At 41.1% G+C, this 25781-nt stretch overlaps 1 protein-coding gene across 4 annotated transcripts in view; it reads right to left on the bottom strand.

Annotated features, from left to right (window-relative positions):
- LOC137200873 (RNA binding protein fox-1 homolog 3-like) overlaps positions 1–25781 on the bottom strand; it is a 505114-nt gene that overhangs the window by 118014 nt on the left and 361319 nt on the right. The gene's annotated exons all lie outside the window — the stretch shown is intronic.

A 25781-nucleotide genomic window follows, 5' to 3' on the forward strand; every position in this document is an offset into this window, starting at 1 on the left:
TCGGACATATCACATGTGATGCATTCATGGGCACATGTGGTTTTCGGATGTTTCACATGTGATGCACTCAAGGGGCACATGTGGTTTTCGGAAGTTTCACATGTGATGCACTCAAGGGGCACATGTGGTTTTCGGAAGTTTCACATGTGATGCATTCAAGGGGCACATGTGGTTTTCGGAAGTTTCACATGTGAATTTAAGATACAGATGTGATTTTCAAATGTGAAACTCAGGTTCACATGTGAAACCACGAAATCATGTGTAATGTTTCACTTCACATGTGACATTATCTTTTTCACATGTAAAGTTTGCAATCACTTGTAAAGCTGAAAACATTGTTGTCTTTTTTCACATGTGAATTTTAAGATACACGTGATTTTTTTCCAAATGTGAAACTTAGGTTCACATATGAAATGTTTCACTTCACATGTGACACTATCCTTTCCACATGTAAAGTTTGCAATCACATGTAAAGCTAAAAACACGTTGTCTTTTTTCACATGTGGATTTTAAGATACACATGTGAAATCACAACATCACATGTGAAATGTCTCAGCTCACATGCGAAAGACTGAATTTCACATGTGCTTCTTTCGTAAGGGAAGCATCATATCACTTTAACCTTTTGTGCACAAAACCACTGTACTTGAACCCTTTATTACACTCGTGATCTCATCTGGAAGATAACACTCTGCACTCTTCAGGCTCTTATAACTCACTACTCAACTGGCCTCTGCTAACATTTCACTTGCAAAGGTCTAGGGAAGGGAAACGGCGTCTGTTAAAGGCAGCTAAAAATAGAAATATGAAATAAACAAGGGCATTACATTATTTAAAAAAAAAAGAGATAAAGTGCACAACTCAGTCTTGAGCAAAGTTATGTTCCACTGATGGACTTTAGTAATTTGCTTTGTAACAAATGTGATTTTAAATGAAACTTTCTTCCTTCTGGAACAGAGTTTTAGTTTCACTTCAGCTCTCTATGAGTCTTGCCAGCTAAATAAAGGTTAAAAAAAAGTAGAATGTTTGACAGCTACAGCACAACAGCAGCACACTGTCAAGGCTGCTGAAACATGTATAGCATCGGCCCTCATATATAAGTCGTGTCCACTGCCACTAAGCCTCAACACACAGTTCACCCTCTCAAAGACACTCTTAATTAGCTCAGTGCCAATGAGGGGCCTTCACAAACAAAAAACACACATGCATGCATGCCCACACACACACACACACACAAACACACACACATGTCCCCAAGAGTGTGATGTACTGCACAGCACACTGACGTCCCCATATTTGTGATGAATGCAGCTTATGGAGCAGCACAGCACAGAAAACACAGGTCCCCATTGTAATTTCTGCACAAAGGAACGCTGCAAAGGCACACCAGGGGTGGAGTGGAGCAGTGCTGACAAGCAGCACATGCATTATTTAAAAACAAAAGTAAAAAATGCCCATTAAAGTGTCAGTGGTGCTTTCGGCAGTGCTGGCTTGGGCGCGGTGTGCGCATTACTGTTATTAATGGGCCAGGCGTGGGGGGCATTGCTTTGGTGTGATTGCTCTGCTGCTGTTGCTATCCGCGGTTCAAGCCTCCCCCCCCCCCCCTTTTTTTTTTTTCCATTTCTTCTGTGTGTGTGTGTGCAAGAGAGAGAGAGAGAGAGAGAAGAGGAACAGATAAAGAGCATGATACAGACAGAGACGGAGAGACACGGCGAGACCCCGAGTGCACAGTCAATGAGCTCCTACAGCTAATATCATTTCACATTATTGAATGCATATTAAGGCAGAGAGACCTTGTCAGACGAATAGGAGCAGCAGTGCTTATATCAAATTCTGATCCGCCATCACGGCCACGTCTAAAAAAAAAAAAAAAAAAAAAAAAAATGCCGGGAATGTAAGTCAGCATATTGAAAATAAGTGCAAACCATTTTTCTTTGCAGTTTAAGATCAAGGGCTATACATTACCACTACTGACACAGCAGAATGAGGTCATTGTGTATGTTGTAATTACAGCTGGGTAAACACTCTCTGCTTTCTGCTGCAACACTGGGAACACAGAGACGATGCACGACTAATAAAGAGAAACGAGGACATAAACCCACGACTCTTGATCTCTCTGCTAACAGTAGTGGAAAGTATTAAATAAATAAACTGAATCAAATGATCAGCGAGGTTTGTTACGATCACTTCCAGAGAAATCAAGGCATCAGCTGTTTTTTTTTTTTTGTTTTTTTTTACTGTTAGATAACCAATAAAGACACCTTCCTGACCTATTCTTCTATAACCAGTTTGTTATGGTGTTATTAATGGTGTTTACATGCAGCAGGCAGAGCACATAATCAAATTTTCCATATTTGTGTGTGTAAGAAAATGTCACATAGAAGAGACAGCTTCAACTCTGCACAGCTGTAGAGCCGGTGGGTTTTATGTTTATTTATTTCATTTTGCTTATAAAAAATGAATCATGCTCAACATGTTTGTACCACTGGGGTGTCTGTAGTTTTATTTTCCCTTTTAATAAAATCTAACCTTAAATTAATGACATGTTGCTTATTGGATCATGATGAACTGTTTAATCTTTTTTTTTTTTTTCTTTTTTTTTCTGGGGTTGTTAATTCTGCTTCTTTAGGGCTCCTCTCAGCGTTCGGGTGTTCTCTCATCTGCAGACTCAACAGCATCGAGCCCAACCTCTGATTAATTATTAATTGTGTGATTAAAGTGTGTGTGTGTGTGTGTGTGTGTGTGTGTGTGTGTATGTGTGTGTGGGTGGGTGGCTTGCAGGGAGAGAGGTAGAGGAATGCAACCTGCAGTCTACTTTGCATTATCTACAACTTTGACTTTTTATTTCTTCACTGAGCTATTTTTTTTTTATTTTTGGAAACTTACATTTCAGAACAAGGCATTTAACTGCAGGCATCAAACTATTTAATACCCAAATCACCAGACTTGTACAATACCTGCAAAGAGCAGGAGGAAAAAGGGAGAAGAGGGTATTGTTTTATTAAGTGAGTGATGCCTGGTTGAGTCTGGCTCAATTTTCTTTTGGCTGCAAGTCAGAGCTGCGTTTTCTTAAATCTCAGCAAAGACATACATGCAGAGTTTGGCCAACATAGACACACTTCCAACGGCAGAGACGAGGGAGGAGGCCACACACACACACACACACACACACACATATATATATATATATATATATATATATATATATATATATATATATATAGATTTGAATCTGTTCAGCTTCACACTTCATGACTTTCACACTTTTCCAAAGAAGTAAGAAAACATAAATATGTTCTTGAGTGAGACAAGATGAACTTAAATGAACTTAAAATGCTTTGCGTCTATCACATCAGAGATGATTGACAGGTTGAACTGCAAAACCCTCCATCTCATTACGTCATATCTGTCTATTGAGAATACAGCACTTGATTGTCTTTCCACAATATTGACAAAATTAATATCTGTGTCTTGAAACAAGAGAGAAAAAGGAGGTTTGCTGCCCTAGAAACAAGAAAAGTAAAACTTGATTTTTAGAAAACATTTGAAGGACTTTGATGTGCGTTAGGAAAAACTTATGTTAAAATCATTAAATTACAAAAATGACTTGATAAGATGAGAGATATGAGAGATTTTATCTGCTGACAGCAACCTGAGATGAACTAGAATAAGAGTAGAAGTTACAATTCTAAATACAAAGCTAATAACCTTCATATGTGATAATGTGAAAAATAAATGATTTGTATTAAAATACATGGTATTGGAGTTCAAATAATCAATCAGTGGATCGACAGAATTCAAACAGTCGTCCTCAAGTATTTTTATAATCAGTTCATTTCAATTTTTAAAGCAAAAATGCCAAATAGTCAGTGGTTCCAGCTTCTAAATTTTGATGATTTGCTGCTTTTCTTTGTCTTATTTGATAATAAACTGATTATTTTTGTGTTATTTACACTGCTGATGACGTCTCTACGGCTTCAGGAAATTCTGACGAGCGTTTTTTGATTCTCTGACGTTTCATAGACTTAACGATAAATAACGATAATGAAAATAACCGTCACAGTGTCTGTATACAAAAACACAGTTCCTCATAGTTTGATCCTGTTCACTGCACAACCAGCTTAATACCGGAGAAAAGAAAATTGAAGAAAACCATCTGAGTGTGGTGTCAACATTATAGGTGACTCTAGTTATTTAGAAATGTGCGTGTGTGCGTGTGTGTGTGTATTTGTGTGTGTGTTTGTGTGTTTGTGTGTGTGTGTGTGTGTGTGTGTGGCGACCCTGGCCTCCTCCCTCGGCTCTGCCGTCGGAGGTGGGTCGCTTTAAGCATTCAAACTCCAGAATGTGCAGCTCATTTCTAGCAATGAGGCACATTGCTGCAATGCAATAAGGGAAAACAACACTTTTAATAATTCAGGCCCTGAGACCGTGAGGAGGGTGAGGTGGAGGAACGAGAGGGGAGGGGGAGGGGGGGTGGGGATGGGTGGAGGGAAGACGTCTTAAAGTACCGCAGAATGGCTCATTTAGCTCCTGCTACGCATTATTAAAGTTGTATCGAACCCCCTCCTGGGTCTTTCCCAAAGTTTTTTTTTTTTTCATTTTCCTTTCCTCTTTCCCCAAAAGCCTGCAAGGTAACCAATAACAGCTAGCAACATTTATAAACGACAGAGTATCCTGCACCTTAGAGGAGGAGGTAAACAATGGTGTAGCTCTTAATCTCTCTTTCTCCCCCCCGTCCTCCCCGCTCACTAGTCCTCCGGTCCGAAATTTGTCAGCGCTTTATCCCGTTTCGAAACCGTAATACGGAGCCTCTGCTGTCCAGATTATTTTCTGCCTGAGCTAAGCTCACGATGCATAAAAAATGTGGGGAATGAACCTTGTATGGAATCAAATTGAGTAATAAAATCGTGTTCACTGTGGCACTGATGGACGAATGATGGTACTGTTAAGGACGTGTTCAAAGGTACTGTAAATTGCCTCTGAGCCTGATGGCGGCTTCCAGAGCAAAGAGAATGAATATGAATAAAAAAAAAAAATACAGGCAGAAGAAAAATGGGAGCAAGCTAAAATGCAGATTTTTTTTTTTTTTTGGTTATCCTAGGGGTAAAAAACAATATATCACTGCACACAAACAGGTAAATCTGACCTGTATCATCGTCCATTTGGCTGAAATTACCTTTGAGCTCTTTAGAAAGCAAATCATATACGATATTAACCCTTTAACACCCAGTTCTCCCTTTTTAATTTCCTCATAAGTAGCTTCAAGGTTGAGAAAAACCATCTTAATCCACACTGTGACTGTCTGACAGCATCATAAAGATTCTGTATTGTCTTGTTTCAGCTCTTAATTGCAGCTTTATGATGTTTACACTGTTGAAATATTCAAACCCCAAACTCTGTGTGTTTTATGGCTGCATCATTCCATCAAATGGATATATTTTACATGTGTTGTGCATCATTTTATGCATAGTTTCCCCCTAAAGTTCAGCCTGCTGTATTTTAATGTCTTTGGGGAGAAAAAAAATAAAATAGATTTATGTGTGTTTGAACAATGTTCGGCTGCACAACATGTATTTCCCAGTATGTCAGAGGTGAATGAAAAAAAAAAAAACGTATGTCAGATTTCATGTTTTCACTTATATTTGCAAGATTCTGTAGGAGCTGAGAAAAACTATAATCTAGTGGTGGTCAACCTCTGAACAAGGCTGTTTTTCTTTATGAAAACCTGACATTTCAGACATACTGTGTAAGGTTTTCAGCCGGCAGCAACAAATTATAATTATTATAATTTATGATTACTGCTTACGTTGCACAATACAATGAAAAAAAAAAAGTAAAAGCCCATTAAAATGTTCATTTGGGATATATACACCATAAACTGCTGCAGAGATCTTAAATCTAAGCGCACTGTGCCGAGAGAGAGATGAAGAGACAAAAGACAGGAGGTCAGCAGAGAGAGAGGAAGATAGTGGATGTCAGGCATGTTATGATTGGCTGATATATTGGCCTTTTATGAGAAATCGGATGTGGTCGAGTCAGTGTTGTTCACCTCTGATATGATGGATATGAAACAGTCTGACTGATTACATATTTATTGTAGTATATGATACCGGCTGTCTACAGTCAATCTGAATTGTAACCTGTCAGTCAGATTCCACATAAATTATAATAATAATATTTTCTGCACTAAGGGGGGGGGGTCTCTCAATCAAAACAATAACAAAAGACAGAGTTTGATGACGTCGTAAAGTGACGTGGGATCATGGGATTTGTTGTCTTCGTTGTTAAACAACCAACATTGCGGTTAGGATTCCTTCAGTGTTCATCTTTCAGGAGGTTTGGACGTCTCCTCCTCTCCATAAACAACCGGACTTGGTCATTAAAACCAGTAAAAACACTGAATAAAGCAGTTTCACATTAAAGATCAGTTCGGTGGAGACAGGACGTCCAGACGGGCTACGAGCCGAGCTAATGCTAACGTTTGCTCAGCTTGTTTCTCTGATAACTTAAGATCCAGACATCTGATGACTAAAATCCTTCATCCGGTTAAAAGATATACTTAAAAACAACCAAGATCTACAAAGTGTATCGTAAAAATGTGGCTTAAAACGGGATAAAAAGTCAATTTATGATAGTGTCTGGCAGACAACCACAACGCTGACACATACATAAATCAACCAAAGGAAACGGACCGTTACCTTGATTAAAATTACATATTTCTCTGGGTTTAAACATTGCTGGAATCATTTGGGATGATGTAAGTACACAACTCAACAAAATATATAACATATGTCTGGTTGGTTTTAGACACTTTAATGTGGAAAAGTTACATATCGGGCCTTTAATGCTGAGCTGCAGATGTTTAGCTTTACTGTGCATAAAGACGGGAGGTAACAGCTTGCATGAATCTGTCCAAAGTTAGCAAAATCCGACTACCAGCACCTCTAAAGCTCACTAATTAACACATTACTGTACATCTTGTTTGTTCAGTCCATACAAAAACAGGCTAGCTGTTTCCTCCTGTTTCCAGTCTTTGTGCTAAACTAAGTTTTATATTTAGCATACACACAGAGTTGTGTTGATCTTCTCATTTAACTCTCAGCAAGTAAGCCTATAAGCTTTTTTGCCATATATATATATTCCTTTCTATCTTTCCTAACCTATTACAGAAGCTTTTATAACCTCGTGGATAATAATCACCTTTACAGACATGCTATAGGGCTACTGTAGTTTGTTGCTAGCTTAACTTGCTAGCTAGTATCAGACACATCCTCCCTATCACGGACCCCCAGGCAAACAAGCTCTGGATACTTTTATTGATTGAAACAGTGTACAAAGCAGAAAAATAACACTTTTAAAAGAAGAAGAAGAAGAAAAATCTAAAGAAACTGATAAAGTTTATGTCTACACTGTATTTACTAGATAGACAGAAAATGTAAGTCAGTGTCCAAGACAAGGGAAGTTTATTTGTATAGCACCTTTCGACAACAAGCCAATATAAACTGCATTGTATCACCAGGATATGATACACCTGACAGTTAAAAGATGACAACACTGAATTGTTGTCTTGCCCTCTTTGTTTTTTTAATGGTTTAGAGGCTGTTTCAGATATTTTTCCATCCCTGACAATAACACATTTAGCAGCAGACACATTCAATTTATATTTGGAAGCAATTTTTTTTTTAATTCACAAAATCTACTGTATCAGCCAGTTCAACTCCAGAAGTATCACCATGCCCTTTCATAAACACAATTTGACGAGGGGGCCTTGTAAATCAAAGCAATACCAGAGCAGCCAGTCAGTCATCCAGCCAGCCTGAACATCAGACAAACCAGTCAGCCAGCTGCTTCGCCTCCTGCTGAGTGTCAGACATCTAAGCTGCAATCTAAGCTGACTAAACACAGACCCCGTTTTCTTCAAAGCTATGCAAATTAGCCACGTTGCTAAGTGGATTCCTCTTTTTTTTTCGTTGTGGAGCCGCAGGGCCGATTATGGCCAATTTCTATCTGCAGAATGCATACATACCTACATACAGTAGAGCACCGTGCTGCGTTACTCCCCGTGGGGGATTCTCAGTAGTCTTCCCTTTCTCATAACAAAACCCTGCTTTAATAGATCAGTTGTTGAATTTAAAGAACTGAAAATAATGTACATTTCTCTGGTGTAACAATAGGAAGAAAAGGTTAAAAATAGAGGTGGAAGGGATATAATAAAGCTCAAAACACAATAGAGACACACAGTGGCAGTGACCTTTGACCTAGAACATGGATGTTCAATCATTTGTGTTCTTCTATTGCATTATGTAGGCTACATAATATCTGGAGTATGTGGACACCCCTGTTCACTTTTTGGTCTGAGGCTGTTTTTATGGGTTGGGCGAGGGCTCCTAGTGCCACTAAAGGTGAATCTAAATGCTAGAACGTACAGTGACATTTTCCTTTTAATAAGTGCAGGAGGTGGAGCGGTACCGACTAGATATAGTTGGGCTCGCCTTTACGCACAGCAACAGCTCTGGAACCAAACTACAGGAGAGGGAGTTGCTAGGAGGAAAACTCTGACTGTTGTTTGTGCGTATGCACCAAACAGCAGTTCGGAGTATTCAGCCTTCTTGGAGTCTCTGGGTGGGGCCCTGGAGGGAGTGCAGCCCCCGTCAATGCTCATGTGGGCAATGACTGAGAAACCTGGAGGGGGATGATTGGGAGGAACGGCCTGCCTGATCTGAACCCTAGTAGTGCATTGTTACTGAACTTCTGTGCTAGCCATGGATTGGCCATAACAAACACCATGTTTGAGCATAAGGTTGTTCATAAGTGTACCTGGTACCAGAACAAAGATTGATGATAATCTTTGTAGTTGTGTCATCAGATCTGCGGCCGCATGTCTTGGACATTTGGGTAAAGACAGGAGCAGAGCTGTCAGCTGATCACCACCTGGTGGTGAACTGGATCAGGTGGTGGGGGCGGTTGCCAGACAGACTTAGGATAAAAACGAATAGTGAGGGTGGACTGGGAACATCTGGCGGAAGCCCCTGTCCATGAGGTCTTAAACTCTCACCTCCGGAGGAATTTCTCTGGCATCCTGGGGGAGGTTGGGGACATGGAATCCAATCCAATCATTGGTGCCTGTTGGGGCAGCAACCCGAGACCCCGCTGGTGGACACGGGCATTGAAGGAACCTGTCAAGCTGAAGAAGGAGGCCTTTCCGGTCTGGCTGGCCAAAGGGTCTCCTGAAGCAGCAGATGGGTGCTAAAGGGCCAAAAGGGCAGCATCACAGGTGGTTGCTGAAGCAAAAACCCGTATGTGGGAGGAGTTTGGGGATGCCATAGAGAAGGACTTTCAGCTAGCCTCAAAAAAGTTCTGGCAAACAGTCAGGTGACTAAGGGAGGGGAAGCAGGGCCCAGGCTGTTATCAGCAGGGGTGGAGAACTGCTGACCTTGACTGGTGACATCGTCGGGTGGTGGAAAGAACACTTTGAGGATCTCTTAAACTCGACCAACATGCCCTCCATGAAGGAGGTACAGTTGGATGACTAGGGGGAAGCCTCACTCGTATCCCCTTCATGTATGTTAACCGAGTAGACAAAATATTAGGGACACTTTTCAATATAATGCACTCCAGTACACCACCACCACCACCCACTACAACCTCAGTAATAAACATAAAGTACAGTTATTACCATTCTGACAATGTCAGCAAAAACTGAAAATGTATAAGCTTCTTAAAAGTAGAAATAATGGCAGAGCTGTTGTACTGGATTGCATTAGATTGAACAGGTTTACCTAATGAAGTGGCCGGTGAGCAGGCCTATATATATATATACATATATATAGTTATTTTATTTTCTCTTTCTTTTTTTCTTTTTAAATGATCAGATTATTTTAGATGTTTCATGCCTTTAAAGAATATATATATTCAAACCAAGACATTGGTTGAACTGGTAACAACTGGTGAATAAGGGTCACAAGTAGACATCACTTTGTTTTAAAGGCATCTGCATAGTGGACCAGGATTGGCTTCCAGACTAGTTATGACATCATAAATCATGCCCATATGTACACATCTTAAACTTGGATTTTTAGTGAGCTCAGAGAAACTTTCCTCCTTCAGCAGATGAACGTGAAAACAAACTGTGCACATATATCATTCTGCACAGTGAGGCTCAAAAATACTAGTAAAGTAACAATGGTCAAAACACATTTTTGAGTGGAGGAGGACTTTAAAGGTGCAGTGTGTAGAATTTAGTGGCATCCAGTGGAACAGACTTTGCAGAAATGGAATATAATATTCATAAGTATGTTTTAATTAGTGTATTGTGTTTTCGTTAGCTTAGAATGAGCCCTTTATATCTACAGAGGGAGCAGGTCCTCTTCCACGAAGCCTGCCATGTTGCATCACCATGTTTCTACAGTAGCCCAAAACGGACAAATCAAACACTGGCTCTAGAGAGGACCTTTTGCATTTTTTGTGAGTAAAGAACTGGCTTTCCCAGTTTGGTTTGGAGGAACTTGACTGGCCTGCACAGAGCCTTGACAACACCTTTGCAATGAACTGGAATGCAGACTAAGAGCCAGACCTTATCACTCACCATCAGTGTCGGACTTCTTTAATGCACTTGTGGCTGAATGGGAGCAAATCCTGCAGCCGGGTTCCGAAATCTGAAACCAACCCCAAACCAGGAGGCTGTTATAGCAGCAGATTAACGCCCACGGGTTTGGAATGAGATGCTGTATGAATGTAACGATCGGATGTCCAAATACATTTGGCCACGTAAGTGTATCTCCGCTATTTAGCTCACCTTCATGGCTCTGTCTTTCCTCCTTGCTTCCCTTTATTTGACACTCTACGCTCCACACTCTCTTTAATCATTCCTCATTAGTGCACAGCCCCGTTCACTTACAGTAGAGGGATTAATAAGTCACTGGGCAACACTCACCAGGCATCGGCCAAGGCTAAAGGGACTGGGTGGGGATGGAGGGGGTGCAGGGGGGAGGATGGGTAACTGGTAACAGGACTGCTGATCCTCCTCCTTTTCTAATGAGAAGCAGCGGGGATGAAGGGGAAGGAGAATGACAGGGGGAGGGGGGGGGATTTTAGACTCATCATCATCACTATGATAATAATTATTATTATTGGTGTAAAAAAAAAAAAAAGTGTGTTGTTGCTGTTATGGAATCACACTAAAAACAGCAACCCTATTTGCTAAAGTCATTTCCATTCCTTCTTATCATTATCTCTTCATTATCATTATCACCATTACGATCGGTCACGGTATTATTATCCTAATTGTTCTCGGCATCAACGCAACATACTGCAGCTAATGACAACCTCGAGATGCGGCGAGGAGGGAGGGGTTGTTTTTTTTTTTAATGCAAAAATAAATAATGCAAATAAAAAAAAAAAACGACCAATGAAAAATGTCTGAACTGCCCATCTGGCTTGAAAATGTTCCGGAGACACAAGCGAGAGGATAGAAACCAACCAAAAGCTCTCTTGATGTCTCAGTCTGGATGTGCGTTGGCAACAAGCGAGGGCCTCGGGATTCCATCAGACTATTGATTGTTACCACCGCTCTGGTCCTGCTTTACCACCCTTATAAACAATCTCTCTGTCAAGCACACTATAGGGCAACAAATGATTTTTATTTCATAGATTTCTGGATTTGACTGATGAATTATTCATTGGCGTTCTTTACCTTTGGCGCAAGAAAAAGGAGGGCGAGGGTGTTGAAAAGACAAAGAAATTTCAAAATGTATCGTCAAGAAGGCCTGTATACATGAACACTTTTTCTTCCGAAAGGTTTTTTTTTTTTTTTTTTATGTCTTTCCACTAACCTACATCAGCTCTGCTTTGTCAACATCAGCTGAGTGAGAACTCCCAAGGGCCAACAAATCTCCTGTAATCTGCCAGACCTCCCTGCCATGTCCGGTGCTGTTGTTTTCCTGTATCCTTCCAAGTGTTATTGAGTCTGCAAACTCTGAAAAATTGTTATCAATTTGGATCAGGTCCAGCACCTGTGTGGTTTTCTTTTTGCCGGTGTTGTTGAATTACACAGACTTTACTGCCAGCACAGATGTTCAGAATAATGTGACAGTAAAACTCCAAAGAAAGATGGTTTAAGGCAGTGAAAGAATATCACAGTTTATATTTTGTGATGTTTTCGATTTTGTGTGGCGTTTAACTGTGGAGGTCAATTGCTACTCTCTGATTTGTTTGAGTAGAGGTGTGCATATGTGTGTGTGTGTGTGTGTGTCCTTGGCTGGCGGCTGATGACGTCCGTTTGTTTAAGAGCTCTGGTAGCCACAGGTGGATTCGCATTAGTAATCCTGCACTGGGGGGAAATACTGGCTAGCAGCAGCAGCAGCAGCAGCAGCTCATACTGGTGGAAGCCGAGTGGGGTCTATAAAATATCAAAGCAGATCGATCAGTCTGACCTCATAGCGTATCCACGCTTAGGCAGCCGGGCAGGGTTAAACCCAGTCAAGAGAGGGAAAACAAACACTTCATGACGGCGTTTTGCTGATTTCTCAACAGCATGCCTTTTTTTGCTGCTTCTCCTCTTACAATAAAAATACATAACAATGCGGCCTCTTTGTGCATGCAACTGCACCAGCTGGAGCTAGGGCTGAAATTAACTTTAATGCCATTCTCTCTTGTGTGAGAGACAGAGGCTGAATAATGTAGCAGCGGTAGCTCACTTCCTGAAAAATCGCCAAAATCACAGGGGATGATGATTGTTGCATCGCGCCTGGCATTTGTGTTGTATCCAGTATCGGACCGAGGCGCTCTCAATTGCACCCTGGAGGCTGGAGCTTGCTAACTGAAGAGAAACCAGGTCAACTGATAGGGGAATTGTGTTGTTATCTTTATATGTGCATGCTGCAGATACAGTGGCACGGCTCTCTCACTAGCAGCTCGCAACATTTTTACAAAGCAATCAGGGCCTGTTATCGACGCATGGGTAGCAGGGCTAAACTACAGTAATCCACTCCATGTTTACTAATGAATCGCCATTTAGGGACGCAGCTCAATTGTGAGTCAGGGCTGAGGGCGGGGCCGAACGCCGGGGCGATTTCACATCCGAGGGAAGGAAGTGAAAGGATGAGGGGCGAGCGGCTGCCTCCCCCCCACCCCCCCCACCCCGACTTGACATCCCATCATGATGAGGGGGGCCGCTGGCTGGGCAGCTTGCTGGCAATGCAGAGTCTGTTTGTTGTGCATCCATCAACCCCAGTGTCCTGCCCAGGAGCCGATCGATAGCCAACACAAAAGCTCATTGATGACGGACAGCTCTTGACAAACATATAGCATTTTTTTTCTGTCTAGTATAGCAATAATCTCCAAGGTCACAGTGAGTCATTCAACGGATGGCGGTGGGGACGTGAGGAGCTCATACGGCGAGTCTTCTGTGTGTCTTTTCACGCGGGGGAGGAACAAAAAAGGGTCTGATGCATTTTAAGTCGGGCGCTGAAAGCTCTTGGCACATTGTTAGGCAGCTGTACACAAGGAGAATGAAAGCATACATACTTGACAAGTGGTGAAGCTGCCTTGACATGTAGGTGACTGACAGCAAAAAACCCCCCCAAGGACACATAACTAACCCAACACTTAATGGTGTAATGGAAAGCTGAATTAGCGGACAGTTTCGGGGTCAGCATGAGCTTAAATGAAAAAAAAAAAAAACTGGACTGTTTACGTGAGAAATCTTAACGTTTCCCTCTTGTAAAAAAAAAAGTTAGTTTGTGGTGACAGCTGAGAAGATGGACAGCCACACATACACACTGACACTACAGGTGTGTTAGGGCACAGACTTGGAGTTATAATAGGAGGGCCAGGCCTTCCCCCCCCCAGGCCATCCTGCCAGCTGGCCGGACTGAGTGTGAGTGATGCCCGAGCGAGGCAGCCCCATTAGGGAAGTGCTGGTGGTGAGTGCAGGATAGCTCAGGTAATTAAAGCCAAACCAAAGCAGGCAGGCGAGGAGGGAGCTCCCAGATTTATGTGGCTGAGTAATGCACATACTGAAGTCAGCTCGCCATCCAAAAGGCCTCCCTCACTTACAAACAGTCTCGAGAGACATTAGCCATCCTCACCACTCTGATGCAGCCTATTACTCTCTCTCTCCATCTTGTTCTTCATTTAACAGTTTTGTTTTGAATCCCAGATCCCACTCTGCGATGATCAGATCAAATATATATGATGGGATATGATTTAGATTTCCTCTGTCCCCTGATATTATTAGGCAATCACATTCTGATGAAAAGCTATCCACTGATTGGTGCATTAGGTTTGATTTTGGACATTTTTATGAATATTGGATATGGGAAAAGCAGCTTATGTCCCAACTTTTATTGCATTAAGGTCTGTTTTTATATTGACAACAAAGTACTCACAGGCCGACTTACATACTTGGGAAGAACTGTCACATAAGATGTCTCATCTTTGCATTTTTGAAAGAACTCTTGGCCAGATCCAAAAAACTGTGCAATATTGGTTAAATTATAAAGTGGAGATGCATGTCTCTGATGTGGCTTTTCTAACATTTTGCTACAATCATGTATTTCTATGGTGACTATTTAAAATTGCAGAGACTAAAATATAAGATGAGTTGTGTTCATACTCCCAGTTACTGCTTGTTTAATTGTATGAAATGAGCATCAAATAATATGCATTTCTTAAAAGTGTGATTTGTGGGGTTTTAACATGCCTTCTGCGTTAAAATCTAATATTAATAATGATAATTACAAGAGTAAAGTTAGCAGAGCGAAGCTAAAACTACTGTTTTCAAACAGTAGCCAAAATACTTAACCTCCAATATCTATAATTGCTTGTAAAAATAGATTGATTTTCATTATTTGGTGACTGTAACAAGTCATTAGACGTACAGCTGGTCACCAAACTCTCAGCTGATAGGACTCACTCGTCTTCGTCCCTTGTGTGAACTTAAATATCTCAGCTTGATCTTGATTATAGTGACAAGAATCAAAGTCGGGGCTAAAGTGTAGCTGTGATGTTTGGCAAACCTTGTCATATTCTCCTGACACCCATTAACATGATGTTGAACATTTCGGGAGAAAAAAAAAAAAAAAATGATAACAGCAGTGTCTGTCTGAGTGGTAGAAACAGTTCTGAAGTCAACACTGTCAAGAAACTGTCAGAGAGGAAAAAAAAAAAAAATCTCAAAGATGAAGCTCTCAGAGGAAACCGACCGCACTCGGTGCTGAGGTTTTTGGTCGATCACACCTGTCAGCCTGTACATCAGCTACTTATGTGGGTCCTTGTTAGCTGACTGATGATGTGAATAGCTTCGGACTACCTGCTGCTGCTGCTGCTGCTGCTGCTGCTGCTGCTGCTGCGGATGGTCTGCAGTGGATCAGCTTATTTTCTGACCATAACTTAACCCAGCATCGCTGATCAGATATGCTGGAAAAATAGATCATCTCTGATACTCAAACAGAGAGCTGAGATCAGATCGAGGGGGTCGACTGAGTGACTGTAAGGTAGCATACAGTAAATCCAACCTCCTGTCAGATCACATTTCATTCCCATCTCCGCAAGATGGAAAGATAGCCGTGGACACACAGACGTATCAGATGGACAATGCTTAGATTGTCAAACAGAAAAACAGATCAGCGGGAGAGAATGAGAGTCAGGCAGTCAGGTCCTCTGGAGGGAAAGCCAATGAAAAAAAAAAAAAAAAGCCAGATGGACAGACAGGCATAGAGTAAATCATGGAGAAGCTCCTCAATGCCGGAGCAGTATAGAGAATGGCAGTGCAGGTTGGGAAGAGTTAGCCACAGTGTGCACCAGCTAGCGTTATCAATGCTGACAGGCAGACAACCCGTTTATAGGGAAAGGAAAAAAAGCATCAAGGAAATCCTGCTCTTGTCTATCCCCAATTGAATTACTGCCGTGATCTGAAGATGGGAGGGATGTGTGTGTGTGTGTGTGTGTGTGTGTGTGTGTGTGTGTGTGAGTGTGTGTGGGGGTGGGGGGGTGGGGTGGGGGGATAATATTCTTTGACGAGAGGGGCCGCTCCAAATGCGCACAGAAAATGTATCCGTACAGTGTGTCCCTCAGGGCTCACATCTCACAACTTTGCCCATCTATTTTTATTTGTTCCCCGTGCTTCTAGTTAAAGCAGTGCTGCAGCCAACAAAATGGAGAGAGAGAGAGAGAGAGAGAGAGAGGGAGAGAGAGAGGGAGGAGGGAGGAGGGGAGGGAAGGGGGAGAAGAAGAAGAAGAAGAAGAAAGGGGGGAGAAAGAGAGGAGGGTGCAATGAGACACACCGCTGGGAGGGGAGCGGGGCGTAGATCGCGTGACCCCTGCGATGTTGTTGGAATACTAAGTTCCCTGGCAGAAGATACGAAGGAACAAAGTGCATAGGAGAATATATATACACAACACACTCAGGTATGTGCGCACACATGTACTACATACACTCCTTCCTTCCCCCCATAAAACTCGCCGGATAGAGGAAAATGGCGAAATCTCAAGAAGCCGAAAGGGACAAACGTTTGCCAAATGAGCCCCTTCGGGCAGCCGTCAAGATGACAGGAATTTGGAGAAGCTTGGTCCAGTTTCATCCAGTTTCACCCAAAACACGCTGTCTAATCACACTTTTAAAAGTGTCTTATCCTGAGCCAATGGCCACATTTTGACATGACATGATGCAAACATCACTCCCTCCTGGGCGTTAAATGATGGTTTCAGTTTATTACAACTTCTTATTTTTTTTCCTAGCTGGGACCCATCATTTCTATCAGCTATGAAAATGTGTCCTCACAAAAGTAATTGCTGTAATTTGGAAATGCGACAACATCACTACATCAAAAGGCCTGCGGGGCAAAAAAAAACCAAAAAAAACACGAGCAGTCAGATAATCAGACAAGTTTTAAACAGGGACGTACTGATCCAACTACTTCTCTCCCGATACTGATTCCAATCTGCTGATACTAATTCCTGATTGGATTCCTGTGGTCTACAGTCTGTGAACCACACTGTGTAGAACTCATCGGGATAATATTTGTCAGGTACCATGAGGACGGTGTTTGCTGATAGTTGAAACACTGAATTTTATTATGACTTTAACAAAAATGAATTGGTAATGTACCCAATACTGATCCAACTAATAAGATCAGTATTGGCCCAGAGACTCTTCTAGCACATTGGAGCATCCCTGGTGGTAAACAAGTCAACAGTTGTGAGTGATCACCTTATTCTGAAAAACTAATAAGCTAAACTAACTAGTAAAGCAGGTCTGTGATGGATGTTTAAAACGGACAGTTTGGGTAATTGTTCGTTTTTTTCTTTCAAATAACTTTGAATAAACTCAGAATTTCTTAACAACATAGTGACATAAAGTGTGTTGTTATTAAAACTGACAACCACTCACTAAAAAGAACTCTTATTTTGAAAGAATCTGCATATCGACATTTAAAGAAATAATAGATTTCTACAATATCTGTTCATCTGTTCATGGTCACTTGATTAATAATAATAATAATAATAATAATAAATTTTATTTATATAGCACTTTTCTTAACAATGTTACAAAGTGCTTTACACAGGAAAATAAAACCAACAAGGCAGATAAAATAAACAAAGAGGAACAAAGAGGTAAAGGCAGAAGTGCATAGAAACAATAGAAGATGCACAATAATAGTAATAATAGGACAACAGGAGTAAAATAATGATAAATGAGATAAAATAACATCAATTAATAGGTGTAAAAACAGTAATTCAAACATATCAAACGTTTCCAAAAGCTTTCACAAAGAAAAAAAGTTTTAAGACGAGTTTTAAAAGAAGCTAAAGAGACCTAGTGTGTCTGGGTTCAGTGGGCAAGGAGTTCCAGAGAGTCGGGGGGCTCTGCGGATCTTAATGGTCGAGGGGGCGCATACCAGTTCAGTAGTGCAGATATGTAACTGGGAGCAAGGAGCAAGGTGATTAAAGTTTGGGAAAGATGTTTAAAGATGTACTTTCCATTTTACTTTCCATACATAAAGGGCACACTTCTGCATTGGTATATAGAGCTTTTGCATTGATTGGCCAAAACTAAGAAAATAAAACTCAGGTTGTAATAAACTGGTGACCAGAATCAAAGGTGCTGGCGGTGCGTTTTGTGAGCTTCTCAGGCAGCCGTACCTGCAGCTAAAACACCAGAGCGCCACACTGTTTTAGCTCTCAGAGAGACTGATGCCCCAGCAGAAATTGTTGTATTACGGCCAATACTTTTCGCTCAGTCGTCAGCGAGCAGGAAATAGGAAATGATGCATAAGTATCAAGGATTTACTGTCACGTACAGTACGGCTGTCATCACACAGAGGTGCATCGTGATGATATACGCCTCCAATCCTCCATTTCTACTGAATGTCTTTATAACTCTGCATTAACCCAAATCCCTGGCTGGCACTGGGAGGTGTCAGTGGGGGGTTTAAAGTTGGGGGCGGGGGGGGGTATTTCCTCAGTCACACCTGCCTATTACGCTTGCTACTCAACTTGATGGCACTTCTAGGCATCCCGAATGTCTCGGTGAAGATCATTTTCTTGACAAAATGCTCAACTCAGGAAGCTATTCTGCAATATTTTCAGAACACCTGTACATAAGTGTGTTTGGTTGAAAAAACCGGCGTGCGAGAGAAGGAACTACACAATGGTTCTCATTATTATCTATTTTCTCCCTCAACACCTCAGCGAGTGTCAGTCGGTGACACAGTTTGAAATACATAATAATAACTAGGCTGTTTTAAATTGTGATGGAACCGTGTTGAAAGAGGAAGAAAAAGCAGTGAAATACAGCTCGTGTTGCTATTAATTTATATTTCAGATCTTCCTAAATGAGATATAAACATGTGACCACTGTGATGATGTGCCTATAGCCATTAACACAAAGCAACTAACTCATTAATAGGGACAGACCATTCGGAATGAGCCAATTGAGCACATGCTGCTTAGCTAATCCCACACATTTCTGTACACCATTGATTTCATTTGACCATTATCGTCCGAGGTTGTGACCAAAATTAGATGCATACCGGCTAATTATCTGACAGTCGGCAGCTAATTATCCAGCTGTAGCGAGACAGAGAGACAAGAGAGGGAAAGAGATAGAGAGAGAGAGAAACCTCCCACCACCTCTCCCAAACTAGCAACTAGTCATCTGCACGACTTGTGATAGAGACCGCGGCGAGGGTGGAGATCAGGTTGAGTGATTCCACTTAAGATCTGAAGCAGGTTCCTCCAGAGAGAGAAATGGAGCAAAAATGAAGCTGAAATGTAAAAAAAAAAAAACCCAAGCCAGCCAGACTCCAGAAGACTATGTCCTCACAATAAGCCTAGGGAGGAAAAAATAAATAAATAAATAAATAAAAATGAGGAGTGATGCTTGGCCTGATTTCTATCTGATGAAAATCATTTCAATCATTCACCTGACAGCAGGAGGACTCCGCAGACAGAGCCAGCAGACCGTAACACACACTGTGTAGTCAGTCAGCCAAACAAATGACTGGAAGATCACGCAAATTAACACTGGTGCTACTACCAGGAGATCAAATGGTATTAGCATTTTTGTTGGGATTTTTTTTGCACAGATTTATGAGGAGATGTCAGCGTGGACATCGGGGGCGGGGAGGAGGGATGTAGTGTTGGAGGACAACTCCTGAGGTCAGAGGTCAGGAAGACGAACTTGCCTCAGATAGACTAATTACCCAGGAGGTTACGCCCAGCCGGCTGCTGCTCTCGCACAACAGGGATGAGCTTCACTGAACAAGTGACACATGCATACACCACAAGCAACATATTTCACGTTAACTGTGAGTGAAGAGCTCTTTGATCTACTTTCTTTCACTGCTCACAGGATTAGAAGATTAACAGAAAACAAATCAACAGTGAATTTTCAGTCATTTATCAACCAAAAATGCCAAATATTCTCATATTTCAGCTACTGAAATATGAGGGTTTGCTGCTTTTCTCTGTTTTCTTTTATTGTAAATTGAATATCATTGGGTGATGGATATAGGACCTTTTCTTAATTCTTCTTTTTCTTAATCTAGGACTTGTGCTTAAATGACTTTCGAACTGCTGTTTTATGCCTACAGATTCCATTTGTTGAAGAACAAATACTCAAAGTCTGACCAGTCATATAGCTGATGCTCATTTAGTAAACATTAAGGATGAATTGGATTTCTTGATTAAAGAAAAAAAAATACAGAATGGGTTAGAACCTAACCCTAAACCCCCTAACCCTAACCCTAACCCTTAACCCCATAACCCTAACCCTAACCCTAAACCCCCTAACCCTAACCCTAACCCTAAACCCCCTAACCCTAACCATAACCCTTAACCCCATAACCCTAACCCTAACCCTAAACCCCCTAACCCTAACCATAACCCTTAACCCCATAACCCTAACCCTAAACCCCCTAACCCTAACCATAACCCTTAACCCCATAACCCTAATCTCAAACCGCCTGCTACCAACTGACAACACTGATTTCTTTAACCATGATGCAGATCGTTTCCTAACCTTAACCAAGTAGATGTGCTTGCCTAAACATAACTAAACCTGACTAAACCTTGGTCATAGAGGTGGCAGATCAGAAACCGGCCATATGAATAATTCTTGTAGCTGTTATTTGTAACAGTTTTGGAAAGCACTAACAAACAACTGGTGATTGAGGTGTTCTCTCTGAGACAATTTGGAAGACAAATCACCTATTTTGTCGTTTTGTTTGGAGGAACAAATTGAATGTATTTGATGGTCTCATAATTAAAGAGTCCCTCTCAGACTATAATAAGACAACAAACAAAAATAGCGAAATTAAGCTTTAAAGGCTAAAATCTATAATATGATCGTAGCTTAAGTAAGCTAGAAAAATGCCCTGATAGTTGCACAGAGCTGTACGCTAATGAATCACATTATTATTGATGTTTTGTTGCATACTTTACATTTTTATCCATTATTTGATATCAATTTTAATTAAAAAAGCTCAGTGAATTCGGTCCTGTTGTCCTTTTTGCATTTGAATTAGATGTTTACACCAGTAATTGTACCTCCACATAAATAATCATTTGTCTTTCTTTTATTTCTACTCACACAGTAAACACACAACAGGCATCTATAAGACACTGTATACATCCCAGATAACCCGTCTTTCCCTTCCTTTCCCTCATGCGTGACCCCGGAAGTACTCTGACAGGAAGCGCCCAGCAGGCGCCGGTTGCCGACAGGCTCATCCGCCTGGCTCTCGGTAAACAATCGGCGTGTTTGTGTGAGCGATGGGCACGTCGTTTGTTTTGCTAATGGGTGTTTTTCTCCTTCACACTCCGCAGGGAGTGCTATCTAATGAGCCGCCCACCCGTGCTTTCCCTCCTGCAGCCCCTGTGCCCTGAGTGTGCGGCTTTAACCCTGGTGCAGAGGAGGATGGATCACAGGGGCTGGGGCTACACACACACACACACACACACACACACACACACATTCAAACACACACTCGCACAAGCCAAAACCTGAGTCACACATTCAGCTAAACTCAACTAAACACACACGCACGGAAGAAGAAGGAGACCGACCTAAAAATACGCTTTATGGAATATATTACACATCTTTAAATATTGATAAGCAAATGCACACACACACCCACGTGAATATACCATGTAACTATTCCCAGGCTACTGCACAAAAATCTTTGCTAACACATGTGGACATTCGTGAACTGATAAGAACGTCGTAGCTCAGCTGTGCGGCTCTCTAATGCACCAGAGAGGACATTAAATATACATGTGAACCCATGAAGCCAGGGCATCCGCTTCTTAGTAACAAATCACACAGGGGATGTCACGCAAAGGCTCTAGATGATGAAGGAGGTGCAGTGATCAAAGCTCGGGCCTAAATATGCATGTTTACGTGCTTCCATTAACGTTGCCTGGTTGACTGGTTGGATAACGTGTTCTAGCGATATCAGAGCATGAAGCAGGATGTGGTTTGAAGAAGGATTATAAGGTTGTTCTGTTTCAAGTGAATTCAGGACAAGTGCTTCTGTCTGTCAACTCCAGTATCAGTGTTTCTGGACTGAAGCTGCTGGTTGTCAGTATTTTGTACTTACGTTTAACTTACATTTTTATCTTTATACACTGTGACGTTCGTAGCCATGTTCATGTCATTTCAGTTATTTATTTCATCAAAAATGTATGTTATTTGTGGACAAGCCGTTTGAATTGTCGCTGTATTAAAACCAGGAGAATAACAATTATTATCCTGATGATACACACTTTGGTTTGTGTGAAAATAGTCTATGTACTTCTAGCACATTGATTTCAGTATTTGTGGGTCAGATCGATGGTCATTGGTGGGGCTAAAGTACAAAAAAAATAAAATAAAATTCTACATGTAGTGTAGATATTTTCGACTCTGTAACAGGAAAGAGATGCTTGTAGCGCCAAACTCATTGAGAATCAACAGTTTGAAATAGTTAGGTGAGTTTCCCCCCTTCACCGTGAAGGCTATATGAATGTAATTCATCATCATTATTATTATTATTATTATTATTATTATTATTATTATTATTATTATTACTGATCTTACAGCTACTGACGGCTCGGAGGAATATTAATGCATCACTTGTAGGTTCAGGTAAGTTTTGGATTAGTTTTTCTGTCATCACTCTGACTGCTTAAAAGTAGCTGCTGGTGATTGCTATCACATGTAGCTCAAAAGTTCATGTTACCTAGCAACAGCAAGGGATGCAGCAGGGAAACGCACAGCGGTGCATCTCGCTTTTTAGGTGTACGCGGTCGTCGCCCTACACTACTTTTAGCTCGATGTGATTCTTCAGCCAACAAAAGGACTGTCTAGTTGAGGGTCTCGTCATTTAACATCGTTTAGCATCGCGACTAGCGCTTTTAGCATAAGTAAATGGGTTTTCCCAACACTCTAGCTGGGACGATGGCGTCAGGCTGCTGTACTTTTGCTTGAAAGGTCTGGCATTCTGTCTTTATCCATATTGTGGTTTTAAGTTGTTTGTATGAAAGGCTAAGATTCTCACCACTTATACAACAAAGCCCTGCTACAGTTCAGCTACAGCTAACACTGCTAGCTCACCTGTCCATGAAAAACAACACAATAGGTCATGATGTCAGTCGTACGTCTGAGTGACAGACGCCGTGACCTATAGCAATGAATATTGCAAATATTATACTAAATATTGCAATGAAATAACATTACTGTAAACATGTTCAGTGTATGATGGCATATGGATGCCACTGTCTCCACCTAAGGCATAGGTTTTGATGTGCACGCCGTGCTATATTCAGATTAGTGTGACATCATATAAAATGCATTTAGATTTGCTAACCATCTGGAGGCAGGCTGAAACAGGTGTTCCTCCAGAGTGGAGGCGCTCCCTCAACCCAAATCTCTGCATCAATGAGAAAACACATCAATAGTGAACAGCACAAGAAGAGTGCAACAATCCTAAAATCTCATATGTGGAAATAATCCGTCCACTGTCTGGTCTTAAATATGCACTCCTACAGAAATATTATGTGGAGAAAAACCAAAAAAATGTTGTTTTTTTTCTTTCTGAATGGGAATATGATGTTATCTAATTCAGCCACAATATATCTGCTCCTTCCTCGTTTTGAGAATAATCGCTCACAAAAAAAAAAAAAAAAAAAAAACGGTATCAAGGCCAAAAAAACAGCCGCATTTGAAATAAATGCTAAATTCAAGCCATACAGTTATTTTAGCTGAATAAAGATGGTTCATTCTGTTCAGTTTGCCTCCCAGGGTGTCTATATTCATATGTCAGATGATGAACATCGCCAAAGCCATCACGGATGAGGTGACAGAGAGACGGGGCAAAGTGCTGTGGGTAAGAAGGAGAAGGAACAGCTTTCCAGAGAGTGCTGAGGGTATATGGGCCTTCTGTAAAACAGTGGCACAAAGGAAGGAAGTGCTCTTTTTTTTTTTTTTTTTTTTTTGGACCATATGCTCCTGTTCCGCACAGGAGCTCAACTGAATGGGATATGAGGTCCGGAGACACTGCTGGTCCAAGCCGAGCAGGTGTGCTGCTGAGGCTTTCAGTCACACACACACACACACACAGATATGTACAGTATATACTGCTGTTTACACTCTGCAGTCATAATGCAACAACTCTTGATGTAGCAGCTGCCCAGATTGGCCATCTCGAACTGGGACGCCGCATACTTACACTGTTAAGCAGTTTTCAGTTAGTAAAATGAAATGTTTTATGACTATGACCGTACAAGAGAACATTGCCGGAGAAATATAAGGTGAGAGTGAGTTCTGCTGCTTTTAGTAAGCAATACTGTCCACCTGATAACTGTGAGGCCTGATGATGTAGAGTGATGTCGTCATTTAGTCTGAAACTTTAGTCCTGAGAAACTTTTCTTTCTCTAACTGGTGGTCAGACTGATATTACATGTTTGCTGTAGATGTTCATGGTCCCCAGATGGTTCATCCTTATTGTTTGGATGAAGCACTGATCTTTGGTCTGGCCAAAAACTCCACCTATGCACAGGAAAACATAAATCTAAACCTAGACTACAATGAGCACATTCATGTTCCCCAGCGGATGAACCTTTTCCATTTTGGTCTCTTCATGAGCTTTCCTCTAGCGCCGCCCGCAGGCTAAAGCGTCAAGCTTGCAAGATACATCTGTAAATGTTGAAAAAACTGACCTCATGACCTTACTTGTTGTGCCACCTACAGAATAAATTTGATCTCAATGACTGGTATTGCTCTAAGAATAGCTAAACTCTCAGTATGTTGTTTGTGAGTACAGCAGCTTTAAGGTTTTACACTTCGTTCTTCTTACTTTTTATGCTGCCAACAGAGATTTCAATCTAAAGTTTTGAAACATATAATTGCAGAAGGTTTTCTAGTAATTATATCTGAGATCTGTTGGTAATATTTGGTGCAAATTTCCAAACTCTTATTGTTACTGTAACTCTAAAATGAAAGGACAGCATAACAGTATCAATATATATATATATATAATGCACACTTATGTGGAATTTGATCAAAATATTGAAGAATAATCAATGCATGTTAAAGTCTCTACTAGGGATGTGCACGAATACAAATACATTATTCGGCAAAGCACAAATGGTGTTTTTTTTTTTTTATGAATATTTGTTTCATACAAATATTTTTAGTTACAGGTCTGTCTGCAATGAGGTGATGAGTAAAGTTGTAGCTCAGTAGTCAGCACAGTCGTCTATGATCTGGGAGATCTGGTGTGGGAAGAATTAATAGTGTAATAAATAGCAAAAATAGCCTCTTTCCACTTTTCTTTGAATACAAATACAAATAATTTTGCTGCCTCAACAAATACAGATACAAATACAAATACTGGGCTTTCTGCACATCCCTAGTCTCTACATACAGAACTAATGCATTAAGGATAAATTCAATAAAACATGAAGTAGTTCATCTTAACAGGTGTGCACAACACTCACTGAGCTTTATCCTATTTACAATAAAATGTCAATATCAGCCACTAAAACTATATATTATTGCTTCATGTCCAGTGGGTTAAAATTAGAGGCTGATCAACCACTTTCATCAACTCCATTGACTTTTTACCAGTCAGGCAGGTATTAAACAGTGGAGTCCCAGTTACATGAACACACACTCTTAGCCTTCAGCCAGGTGTACAACACGCAGTCCTGTTGAAATACCTGTGCTCAAAGCTCACTTATAAACACACACACACACACACACATAAAAATACACATCCATTAATGCATCCCTCCCCTTA

Source organism: Thunnus thynnus, chromosome 17 (assembly GCF_963924715.1).
Source record: "Thunnus thynnus chromosome 17, fThuThy2.1, whole genome shotgun sequence".
Classification (NCBI taxonomy): Eukaryota; Metazoa; Chordata; class Actinopteri; order Scombriformes; family Scombridae; genus Thunnus; species Thunnus thynnus.